At 41.7% G+C, this 11,721-nt stretch overlaps 2 pseudogenes; one reads left to right on the top strand and one right to left on the bottom strand.

Annotated features, from left to right (window-relative positions):
* The first annotated feature begins 1,400 nt into the window (after nt 1–1,400).
* Nucleotides 1,401–11,361, top strand: LOC111728758 (annotated as a pseudogene).
* LOC111745611 lies at nt 2,830–2,948 on the bottom strand (annotated as a pseudogene).
* Nucleotides 11,362–11,721: the final 360 nt, after the last annotated feature.

The raw sequence follows: 11,721 nt of genomic DNA, 5'->3' as shown, positions 1-11,721 counted from the left end.
CAAGGCCATTTCCCCACGTGGGATGATGGGAGACTTGGGCTAGCCCGTCCCATTCTAATGATCTGTGATTCCTCCTCACTGCCAGCTACAGAGCAGGAGCTCAATGCACAGGCTTGACCAAGGATTAATCAGCTAACAGGAGCAATTAGTAGAAAAAAAATGGATGAGGCAGGTTTTATCCGAATATATACTGTGGGGACAGGTGTGAGGGGGCTGCGGAGGGAGCAGAAAAGACCTTAAAGGGCTAATGCAGTTTCTTCAGTGCTAACTCCCTCCCAGAGATAATGTCCAAGCTGTGGATAGCAGCCTAGTGAGAGTGATCAGTGGGCCTGGCACAACAGCTCACCCTGCCTGTGGTTGGGTGGCTTTAAAGGGAATACAATTTAGAGACATCGTTTGAGTTGAAAAGTAGAATGACGTTAGTTCTAGAAAAGGTGAGTTCTAGTTCTCGGTGTGAAGAGACTCTTATGAGAGGTGGTCCTCTGCCTGAAACGCCCCCTTCTCCACCTCCAGGGCCTCCTCTGTCCTTCCCCACTAATGCGGCTTATCTTTAGGGTCCACTCATTCCACACGTATTGATAGCTGATTGCGTGCCAGGCACTGTGCTGGGTAGCGGGGACTCTGTGGTGTAAGCACAGTTCCCACCCTCAAGGAGCTCACTGTCTGATGGGCAGACGAATAAATGAATATCTTTCAGTGTGATAAATGCTGTGATAGAGTTAAGCCAGCAGAAGTACTAATGGGGCCCAGAAGGAGAAAAGAGAGGCCCAGTCAGTACAGATGTCACCTTTCTTGGAAGTCTTCCCTCACTTGTTTTCCGGAATACTCCGTGCGTACCTCCTTACATCGCCTGTCACATCGCATCGCACCTTTATGCTCACAGGTTTGACTCCCCATCAGGCCATGAACTCTTTCAGGGCAGGGACCTTGTCTAGGTTTTTCTTTTCTATCTCCAGCACCAGCAGCTGACATGAGTTAGTGACTCACCTTCCCTGGTTCCTGAGCTGTGCACTATCATCTGAGCTCCCCGGCAGCTTGCGAATGCCTACATTAGCTACTTCTCCAAAAGCATCACGCAGGGGTCCATGCTGGGAAAGGCTTTATAGAGCAGCCCAGCGATCTCCTTCCAGATCTGCCCCAGGCCTGCTCCTTCTCAGCCGGGAACAGCGTGTGCCTGCCACCCTCTCATCAAAGTCCCTTTTCTTCTTTAGGGCTGGCCCTCCTGCTGCAGCTGAGCAAGTGTCCCATGTGAAGGTAGGGGACGCCAGAGTACTTGACATTCATCAAGGCAGGAGTCATCTCTTACTTCCCTGACATTCCAGGCACAGCAACTAAAGTTGTGTGTTACTTCACCAACTGGAGCCAGTACCTCCCTGGGACTGCCAGTTACATGCCGGAGAATGTGGACCCTTGTCTGTTGCATACACATCGTCTGCGCCTTCACTGGCACGGCCAACAACCAGATCAAAACCATCGAGTGGAACGATGAGGTCCTCTATGCTGACATCAACGGCCTCAAGAACTAGTGAGTTCTGGGCTTGGGCCCTGTGCTGGGTTAGAGGTGTCCACACAGGCCTTTCAGAAATTCCTCCGGAGACGTCAACACCAGAATGCCTAGTGTTTGAGTCCTGTCCACAATCACTATCATGCCTCATTGACAGAGCTGTCAGCACGTTCCCCCCAGGAGAGGCGATTGCTGTCATTTTGGGAGACGGAGGGTGGGGGCATTATTTTCTCACCAGATCCTCAGCATTGCATTCTGTGTGTCCCAGGAAGTGCCACCCACTAGGGATTCATTGTGAATACTGCCCCCTGGAGGTAGCCATGTTGCAGTGCATCCCACACCAATCTATGAACTAGCTACCAATAAAACCGAAAACGGTTCTTGGGCCAATTAAACACTTAGCATATTTATTGGGTGACTACTATGCCAGGCATTATTCTGCTTTTTAAAATTTATCATTTACGTAACCTTAACAACAAACACTGTGAAACAAGCATATTAAAGTCTTAAAAGACATTTCAAAGTTGAAGAAACTGAAAAACAGGTTAAAATTTTCCTACAGAACTAGCAAGTGGCAGAACCCAGGAATGCCTGACCAGTTTATCAGATAGGTTAACTGGCCCTCTGGTCCAGTTGGGAGCCCAACGGGAGGTTTGAAGGTCAGGCTCACAGGACCTGGGTACCTGCGGGGAGACACTGGCATGGAGGAGTAGGATTTGAGTCCTGACTCTGCCACTTCACTGGCTGGATGATCTTGGACAAACTGTTTAACCTCTCTGAATATCACCTAAAGGTCAAGTGAGGCTAATAGTTCCTGCCTTGTGGGATTGTAAGGGTGACAGTGCCTGGCATTTGGTAGGCACTCAGGAAACGGAAGAAGCTTCACTGCCTCTTCTTGTAAAGACACCCTAATACTGGATTAGGGCCCACCCTAATGATCTCTTTTACCCCATTTAAGCTCTTTAAAGGCTCTGTCTCCAAATACACAGTCACATTCTGAGGTCCTTGGGGTTAGCACTTCAACATGTGAATTTTCGAGGGACACAATTCAGCTCCTAATACCCTCTATTGATTTTATTTGTAGGCCGGAATATTTTTAATTGAGAAATATTCTCTCTACAGATGATGAGAGGAAATTCTGCTAAATAGGGAATATTTTCAGTTCTAATTTTTTCTATTAAAATATTTAAACATTTTGACTTAAATGCTTTCACAGATGATATCTGTTTGCCTTCATACTGAGAAACTCTTCAACAAATATCTTTACAAGAAAAAACTCATCAAGTAAATTATCTCTATTATTTATTTATGTATTTATTTTTCAATGCCTATGGCACCTGGTATTCTTAGATGGTCTCCCATCCAAGTACTAACCAGGCCCAACTCTGCTTAGCTTCCGAGATCAGACAAGATCAGGCTCATTCAGTGTGGCATGGCCATAGACTAGTTATCTCTATTTATGACCCCTTTGAATATTTCCCCAGAGTTAGATGCTGTAAGATCATAGGCCTCTTCAATTTCTTTCTAATCTAATATAGCAATAAACAGATTCAATTAAATAAAAAACATAGCTCCACCAAAAGAGTCTTCCCACAAATTGAAATATTTCAAAATGCAATTTTAGAATTTCAAGATTGTTTATTATATAGCATGTGAGCACTTCTCATTTAATTTGTTCAATGCCTTTCAGAGTCTTTCTAGTTGCAATAATTCTTTTTTTAAAATAATATTAACTTACCAAAACTTCAAAAGTTTAAGTGTTGTGGAGCTTCATTCTTTGAATACTTTGGCAAAATATTTATAACCGGTTTGTAATAAAATGCAATCAAAATGTAGAAGACTTGTGTAACAAAAAGTTTTCAGCACCATTGCAGAACACTTTGAATTAATCAAGAAGTAATTCTTCAATGGTCCAACTATTTTAAAATTCAAGACAATAGGCAGCAAAGAGAGAACGCATGTACTGCCAGGCTGATGTATATTTTCTCATATTCAATATCAGGATTGTGAAAGAAATTTATAGATGACTCCAGGTCAGGCCTGCTGGTTCCTCAGATTTCATGTTCTCCCCATAGGCAGGCACTCTTGGAGACAGGTGTTATTTATCTATTTAAAAATAAAAACTAGGGAAGGAGAGCAGGCAGGTATTGGTCAAAGGGTATACGTTTCAGTTACACGAGATGAATAAAGTTCTAGGAATCTGTATAGAATAGAGCCTATACTTAACAATACTGTATTGTCTACTGGAACATTTGCTAGGAGGGAAGATCTTATGGTACATGTTCTTATCACAAAAAAAAAAAAAAATCCTAATAACAAATAGAGAGGATGGGAGAAGACTTTTGGAGGTGATGGATGCGTTTATGGCATTGTTGTGGTGATCATGATGTGTATTTATCTCTAAACTCTTCAAGTTGTAACATTAAAAAGGTACAGCTGTCTGTATGTCATCATATCTCATTAAAGTGGTTTCAAAAAGAAGATATCAGTGTCATAGGCATAGCAAGTCTTTGAATTCAGACGGGACTGGTTTTGAATTTCAATTCTTGTCTTAGCTAAGATGAATAAACTGATCTTTAAAATTCTTCCACTTCGTAGGATTTGGCAGGGGAGATGGTAACGGCACATAGTATTTGGACAAGCATTTAGGTGATAAGGGTGATAAATAAACATTGTTTTCCCCCTTAAAATAAAATAAAATAAAAACTAATAATTGTGTAGCACCTATTATGTTACATACCAAGCACATTGGAAAATGCTTTATATGATAATTCTAAGAGAGTTAGAATTCTGTCATTCCTCCTTTCCCGTTATAGGGAGGAAACTGAGGCTCAGAGAAGATAGTGACTTATTCATGGTCACGTAGCTTGTGGCAGGGCTGGACTGTGAACTTGGGTATCACTGTTCAGGCCCCGAGTGTTTAACCACCGATTTAGGTAGCGCCCTTTAGGTAGTGCCCAATTTAGGGGTGCCCTTGCCTGAGAGGAACCCCCAGTGACCTTGCAGAAACGACACTCGTCCTGGGAAAGGAGCCCGCTCCAGAGCCCTTTTCTCACTCTCTTCAGACTGTAGAGTGCCCACGTCTACTCTGGGGACCACCTCGGGCCCCGTTGTCACTGCGGCTCCTGGGGCAGCAGTACTGGTGATAGTGGATTCTGTGCCAGGAAGGCCAATGGTCTCTACCCCAGCCCCGCCAGCAAGCGAGCCTTCTATATGTGCGGGTGGACACACCTACGAGGAGACTTGTCAGACAGGCCTGGTCTTTGACACCAGCTGCTCTTGCTGTAACTGGGCTGAAGCCATCTACCTGCAGGGTCCAATGGGAACTGTAGGACAGAAGGATGATTAAATGGAAGTTTTGCCTCAGAATACCAAGTTGTCTATTTTTATTTATAAATCCTCATGATACTGCCCTGAATGTAAAAGAGACCCCTGCTTCCTGCTCCACAGGGGTCTCCGGAGGTTGGGCCTGGGAGAGAAGGCCGGGCAGCGGCCAGGACCCCTCTGGGGCCTCTCCGTGGGAAGTTCCGGTACTCTGGGCCCTTCTGAGGCAGGAGGGGAGAAGAAATGGGAGGCGCTGGGGAGACAAGATAGATCAAGTTCTTGTTCTTTTTCACATATGCCTCCAACGCGTCTTATGGAAGGATCCAGAAGAGTGGCTGGACTCAGGATGCTAAGTGTACTGCAGCTCTCCCCTCAAGAACTCTTCCCTCACCAGGGTTACTCACCCCAAATCCGGGCCTGCACAAGCCCAGGCAGGCTGTGCCTGTCGTTTGAGGACAGCATGGTGGCCGCCTGCAGGCTGATCTATGCACCCCACTTCCACACCCGTGAGGTCAGGAACAAAGACCCTCGGCACTGATTTCAAAATTAGCTCACCTAAAAATAATTAGTTCGTTATTATTTTTATCGCCCTACCATACCCAAATGTACATTTCAGTTCCTTTTAGAAAGTCACCGAGAAAATGTAAAGAGAAGGCACATTACAGCAGGGGCGGGAGGTCTCACTCCTACCATCCCCAGGACAGCATGGCCTCTGCTCTTCCTCAAATCGTTTGCGGAGCCAAAGACGCTGAGGAAGCAAGGAAGTGCCTCCACACTAACCAGCTGTATGTGGGCGGACGGGTGAAGTTCTGCGGATTATGCTCTTTTGACAAGACCGGCACAAACAATAAGCAGAACCTCTGGGCACGTGGTTAAATCTAAATGTTCATTAGTGATGACCCATCTCTCTTTTCCTGGCCCTTTTCTGACGAAGATTAAATGATGGCCTCTTGCAATGGCCACTTGCTCATAAACTGAGGTGTGCTTGGATGCAAAGGGCTAGGAACAGCTATCTCTTCTGGTCTCCAGGACTGGCGGGGGCTACTGCTGCTCCTTGGTGGACCAGCCACTCGTGCCATGGCCTTCGTTATGACTCGTGAGATACACAAAGTCATCAGGCCGGCAGTGTTGGAATCAGTGGGAAATGTGGGAAATTATGGGTTAGGAGTATGTGGAGCATGAGAGTATGAACAGGAAGTAGAAGCCGAGTAGTCTTCATTGAAATGCTTGTGGAGAGCAGCCTGAGAACTCTTGATACAAGGTCTGTTATTTACCATGCGGCCTCAATCTGCAACCTGTTATTTATTTTATTGTTTGACGACACTTTTTATTTTGCAAGAAAATGCTTTTGTCAGTAATGAGCTAAAAAAATTTAAATACCTATATAAAAAAAATTAAGTACTGAATTTCCATTTTCTAAGAAAGTTAAGATGAACGTAAAATTGCATAAGACGTTAGTTGGCATTTACTGTTCACCATGGGGCTGTTTGATAGTGCATGAAAACCAGAAGACACAAATCTGCTGAGCAAGCATCAGCATCTACTTCAAAAGTACTACTGATTTCAAAAGGATTTTGCCTAAAGATGATGATTTCACAAAAGTAGCTGCCGAAGATGTTTTTTACATCACTCAGTAAAGCATACATTTCCATTGAGGTAGATTTAATGACAGATGTGTAAAATTTACTTCTGTCTCTTTCTATTCTGCGTTTTGTGTGTCTGTACATGTAGAAAAGTGAAGTTCTGTTAGAACAAGTTCACAGGCTTTTGAGTAATACCAAATTAATATCAACGTCATCAGATACTTCATAGAGAAAACCAGGTGAATTAATTCTAATAATGGTTGAATTCCCCTCCGCCACCCCACCCCAGTTCAAGAAATCAAAGTTAAGCTTTTAGTGGTTCATTTTTTCAAGGTGAAATATCTGACTTTATTGTCACTGCTATTGTGAATTCAGTCAAGAAGGTCAACATTGAAAATTAATTATTTCTGTGGTGATAATACTTGTGGTGACAATAATAAATTCAGATATTGATGGTGTACCACATTATGTAAAAATAATATTCTTTCTAAATTAAAAAACCTAGAGGAGAAATGTCCTGGAAATCGATTATAGGCCACAGATCACTCATTAATGCATCCAAGAAAACTGTGACATTCTATTATTCAAAAAAAGTTGCCGAATTTTCAAATTTTTTTGTATACATAGAATAACTGATCTATAAATTTATTTTACAATGCTGATGTTGACTACAAGAAAATGTACATCAGCGTGGCAGTACATGTGTTCTCTCTTTGCTGCCTATTGTCTTGAATTTTAAAATAGTTGGATCATTGAAGAATTACTTCTTAATTAATTTAAAGTGCTCCGCAATGGTGCTGAAACCTTTTTTTTTATGCAAGTCTTCTACATTTTGATTACATTTTATCACAAATCAGTTATAAATACTTTGCCAAAGTATTCAAAGAATGAAGCTCCACAACGCTTAAACTTTTGAAGTTTTAGTAAGTTACTATTATTTTAAAAAAAGAATTTTTTCAACTAGAAAGACTCTGAAAGAGGCATTGAACAAATTAAATGAGAAGTGCTCACATGCTATATAATAAACAATCTTGAAATTCTAAAATTGCATTTTGAAATATTTCAATTTGTGGGAAGACTCTTTTGGTGAAGCTACTGTTTTTTATTTAATTGAATCTGTTTATTGCTATATTAGATTAGAAAGAAATTGAAGAGGCCTATGATCTTACGGCACCTAACTTTAAGGAAACATTCAAAGGAGTCATAGAGATAACTTACTTCACGAGTTTTTTCTTGTAAAGATATTTGTTGAAGAAAGTTTCTCTGTATGGAAGCAAACAGATATCATCCATGAAAACATTTGAGTTGAAATGTTTAAACATTTTAATAAAAAAAATCAGAACTGAAAATATTCCCTATTTAGCAGAATTTTCTCTCATCATCTGTAGAGAAAATATTTTTCAATTAAAAATATTCTGGCCTACAAAAAAAAATCAATGGAAGGTGTTACGGGCTGAATCGTGTCCCTCAAAAATTCACATGTTGAAGTGCTAACCCCCAGGACCTCAGAGCGTGACTGTGTATTTGGAGACAGAGCCTTTAAAGAGCTTAAATGGGATAAAGGAGATCATTAGGGTGGGCCCTAATCCAGTATGACTGGTGTCTTTACAAGAAGAGATCAGGACACAGACACACAGAGAAAACTATGTGGAAGACACATGGAGAAGATGGTCATCTGCCAGCCAAGGAGAGAGGCCTCAGAAGAAACTAACCCAGAAGATGCCTTGGTTTTAAATTTGTAGCCTCCGGAACTGTGAGGAAATAAATTTCTGTTTTTAAGTCCTCGAGTCTGTGGTATGTTGTTGGGGCAATCTGAGCAAACGAACACGAAAGGTACCAGCATTTTTGAAGTGATTAACTGTGAAAAGCAACTTTGAAGATTCAAGTAATATTAGGAAAGAAAATAAATAAATAAAACCATACTGAAAAACCTCCATTCTTCAGAAAAATGCCAGAAATATGGCAACGAAGCTGAAGTTTGTGACTATTTAACAAGCATAATTACTCAGAATTTTAAATTTTAATTTACTATGCAGTTACATATCTTTATTTTTTAGAAAATTTTTTTTAATTAAAAATACTTTTTTCTTTCTTTTAAAAAAAATTTTAATTAAGTTTATTAGGGTAACATTGGTTCATAAATTATATAATTTTCAGGTGTACATTATCATTTGACATCTGTATATTCTATTGTGTGTTTACTGAAAAATATAGTTTTGAAAATAGTTTTAATAAAACTATTTGATAAGTTCATTTGTATAAAATAACCAATCAAAAATAAATATTTCAAAAGTTACACAATTCTAATGCCCCTTTTGCTCTCAAATGCGTCCAGGTTTGGATGATGAATTATGTGAAGGGGCTCAGAATTGCTGATCAGATGTTCCATTGTATACTGAATATTCTCATAAGTCAGCAGAAAAAAAGTCCCCGGATTTACATAAAGTTCTCACCCAGCCATTTTGTAAGCTACCTACAAAATGAAAACTTGAATTTAAGTACTTGCGGATTTGACATATTTTGCACATATTTCACAGTCATTAAAGTGTCTCTGGCCCAAGAGTTCCCCCAGAAGCCCCTGTGATCCCTGTGACTTGCCCTTTAGCCACTTGTACATGTATCTGGGTTGCTGTCTTCATCTGGAGAGTCCACACACCCTCATGGCTCCTTATCTCATTGCCCCGGCTATGCCGGGGAGGAAGTCGCCCTTGGTATTCCCCGAGTCCTCGTTCCAGGTCCCTTCCTGCTGCTTTATTTATATAACTAACACTTATAGATCATTCTATGAGCAGGCCTGCTATAAACATCAACTCACTGACTCTTCATAAGGACCCTCTGACGTAGTCATGGTGATTATTCCCACTTTACAGAGAAGAAACTGGCACAGAAAGGCTGAGGGACTTACCTAAGGTCACACAGCTCGGAAATGCATTTCAAAGCTGGCCATATGGCTGCGGTGTCCATGCCCTTACCCCACACTCTGGGCCGCCCTTCAGCCCAACCATGTCGTGAGACCACCTCTCATTCCCAGCCCGGGCTAGATATTCTAAAAGCAATCTTCTCCAAAAATATTTTCCTGATTTTCTCCACCTACCTCTGACCATTTTCTCTGGAATCCTTAAATGCAGATGCGTAACCGCCCGCTCCTCAAGCTGGACTCCTGTTTATTTGGTTCTAATAGTTACTCTGTTCCACAGCACTTAATTCATCAGATCATAATATTCCATTTATTTATCTGTCTGTATCAGTGATGGTGAACTCTGTCTTGTTTACTCATGTAGCCCAGCACTCACATGGTACCTGACACGATGTAGGCATTCATTAAGTCTTTATCAAATAAGTGAATGAACATTAATGGTTTGAGACAGGTGCCTTCCCATGGTATTTACTCTGAGTACAGTGTTGGCTACAAGGTTATAAGAGACTGGAACTGCCCCTCTTCCCTTTCTTCCTTACAAGTTGTGACTCACCTTTTACTGGAAGAATGCTTTTTTAAAATACCTCCTACCTGGTTTCTCATATGCTAATGCCTATGGCAACATTCTCAGCATATACTTAAGCATTTTTTAAATAAGAAAATAGATTAGCAACCTAAGGTATCTAGCCCATTTACAGTTAATGTAATTACTGGTATATTTAGGTTTAAATCTCTATCTACATCTATCTATATCTACCTATATCTATTTCCTTCTTCCTCCCTTCCTCCCTTCCTCCCTCCCTCCCTCCCTCCCTCTTTCTTTCTTTCTTTCTTCTTTCTTTCTTTCTTTCTTTCTTTCTTTCTTTCTTTCTTTCTTTCTTTCTTATTGCTCCAGTCAGCTAACTAAAGGGAACCCTTATTGAGAACCCACGGCCATGGGGCTTGTGCAGGATGCCACCCTGCGATCTGTATTTGTCCTTCTTCTTGGGGTCTCGTTTGATAGTGTGGCTTGTAACATTTGACAGTACGGGGGTGCGGGTGAGGGAAACACTTAGGACAGAATGTTTTGTGGAAATTGTATTTCCGGGAGAGCTAGTGGAGGGAAAGTTCAATAACGCCCGACCTGGCAGGCAAAGCACCATGTTCAGGGGTGATTTTTTCTGGATGTTATTAGTCTAAGTGACTGTGGCCAACCTCCAGCTAGTAACCCACAAAATCAGACGCCGCTGGCTAGGTAAGATGCCCTCCTTGTCCTTTTGGGCTTTAACGTTCTCCATGATGCCCCTGGGTTCAACTTCAAGGGCAATGACCTTGTGCATCAGAGCCTCGCAAAGACCTGCATCACCTCATCTGCTGACTCATTTAAGAGGAGGAGCTAAATCTACAGTCCTTTTGGACTCACATGTTTTATATTCTGTTTTCTTTCCTCTTTGGGGAAGACTAACAATTGTGAAGAGTGAAGCAAGGGGGGTGGCAGGATGGTGGCCCCTGCTTTGCTGACGCCATGAGAGCAGCAGCAGGAATCTTATGGCCCCTGAATATTTGGGCAGCTTCGGCCTATGGAAACTGTTTTAGCTCTGCACCGTCTGCCCGACAATTTAGTCATGTTCAGATTTCAGTTGTTCCCTCTGCTCCCAGACTTATCACATCGGTCAGAAATCTGACACGTGGTCATGCGGCAGCAGCCCTCAGTGGCGTGGCCTCCTGGCTTCCAAGTGTCCTGAAGCTATATTCAGAACCGTGACGTGCTTCAGCTCATGACAAGGCAAGAGAGAGACTGTGAGAGCCGTCATCTACAGGTTTCTTCGACTTCATTCTGGCCCCGGGCTAAGGAAGAAGACAGGTTATAAGGAATAATTATGGGGGAAAAAAAAAGACTGCAAGAAAAAGATGCTTGAGGGAATTTGTGTTCTGCAATAAAACCCAGAGTAAACTCTTAGATAAAATTACGTCTTTCTGGAAGAGGCGAAACTGGTATGCTCATGATCCTTAGCAGAAGTAAGTCTTATGATCGAACAAACCTGAAAGTATAGAGCAGAAGTTTTATGATTTCCCAGTTACTCAATATGTATCTTTGTGTATATGATGTCTTTGCAAAGATGAGTAAGGATAAAACTTGATGTAAGTTGTACCGACTGATGCGGAAACATACAGTACCTACATTAAACTTATCAGAGTTTTAAAATTAAATAAAAGGAAAAACATGGAAGGAAAATCTTCAGACTCCAGACTAGTTTTCAGTAAAATAAATTCTAGCAAAGTGTGTATAGGAAATTTGATCAACTGGACATTTGTTCTATTTTTAAAAGGTTGTTAGATATTCTAGCATCACATGTGAAGGCATGGGGGAAAGAGAGAGACAGAGGGAGAACATATTAACCTGTTTCTGGAAG

The sequence above is a fragment of the Pteropus vampyrus genome, unplaced genomic scaffold (genome assembly GCF_000151845.1).
Source record: "Pteropus vampyrus isolate Shadow unplaced genomic scaffold, Pvam_2.0 Scaffold6, whole genome shotgun sequence".
In the NCBI taxonomy this organism is placed as follows: Eukaryota; Metazoa; Chordata; class Mammalia; order Chiroptera; family Pteropodidae; genus Pteropus; species Pteropus vampyrus.
This window is presented reverse-complemented; position numbering and strand designations above follow the sequence as displayed.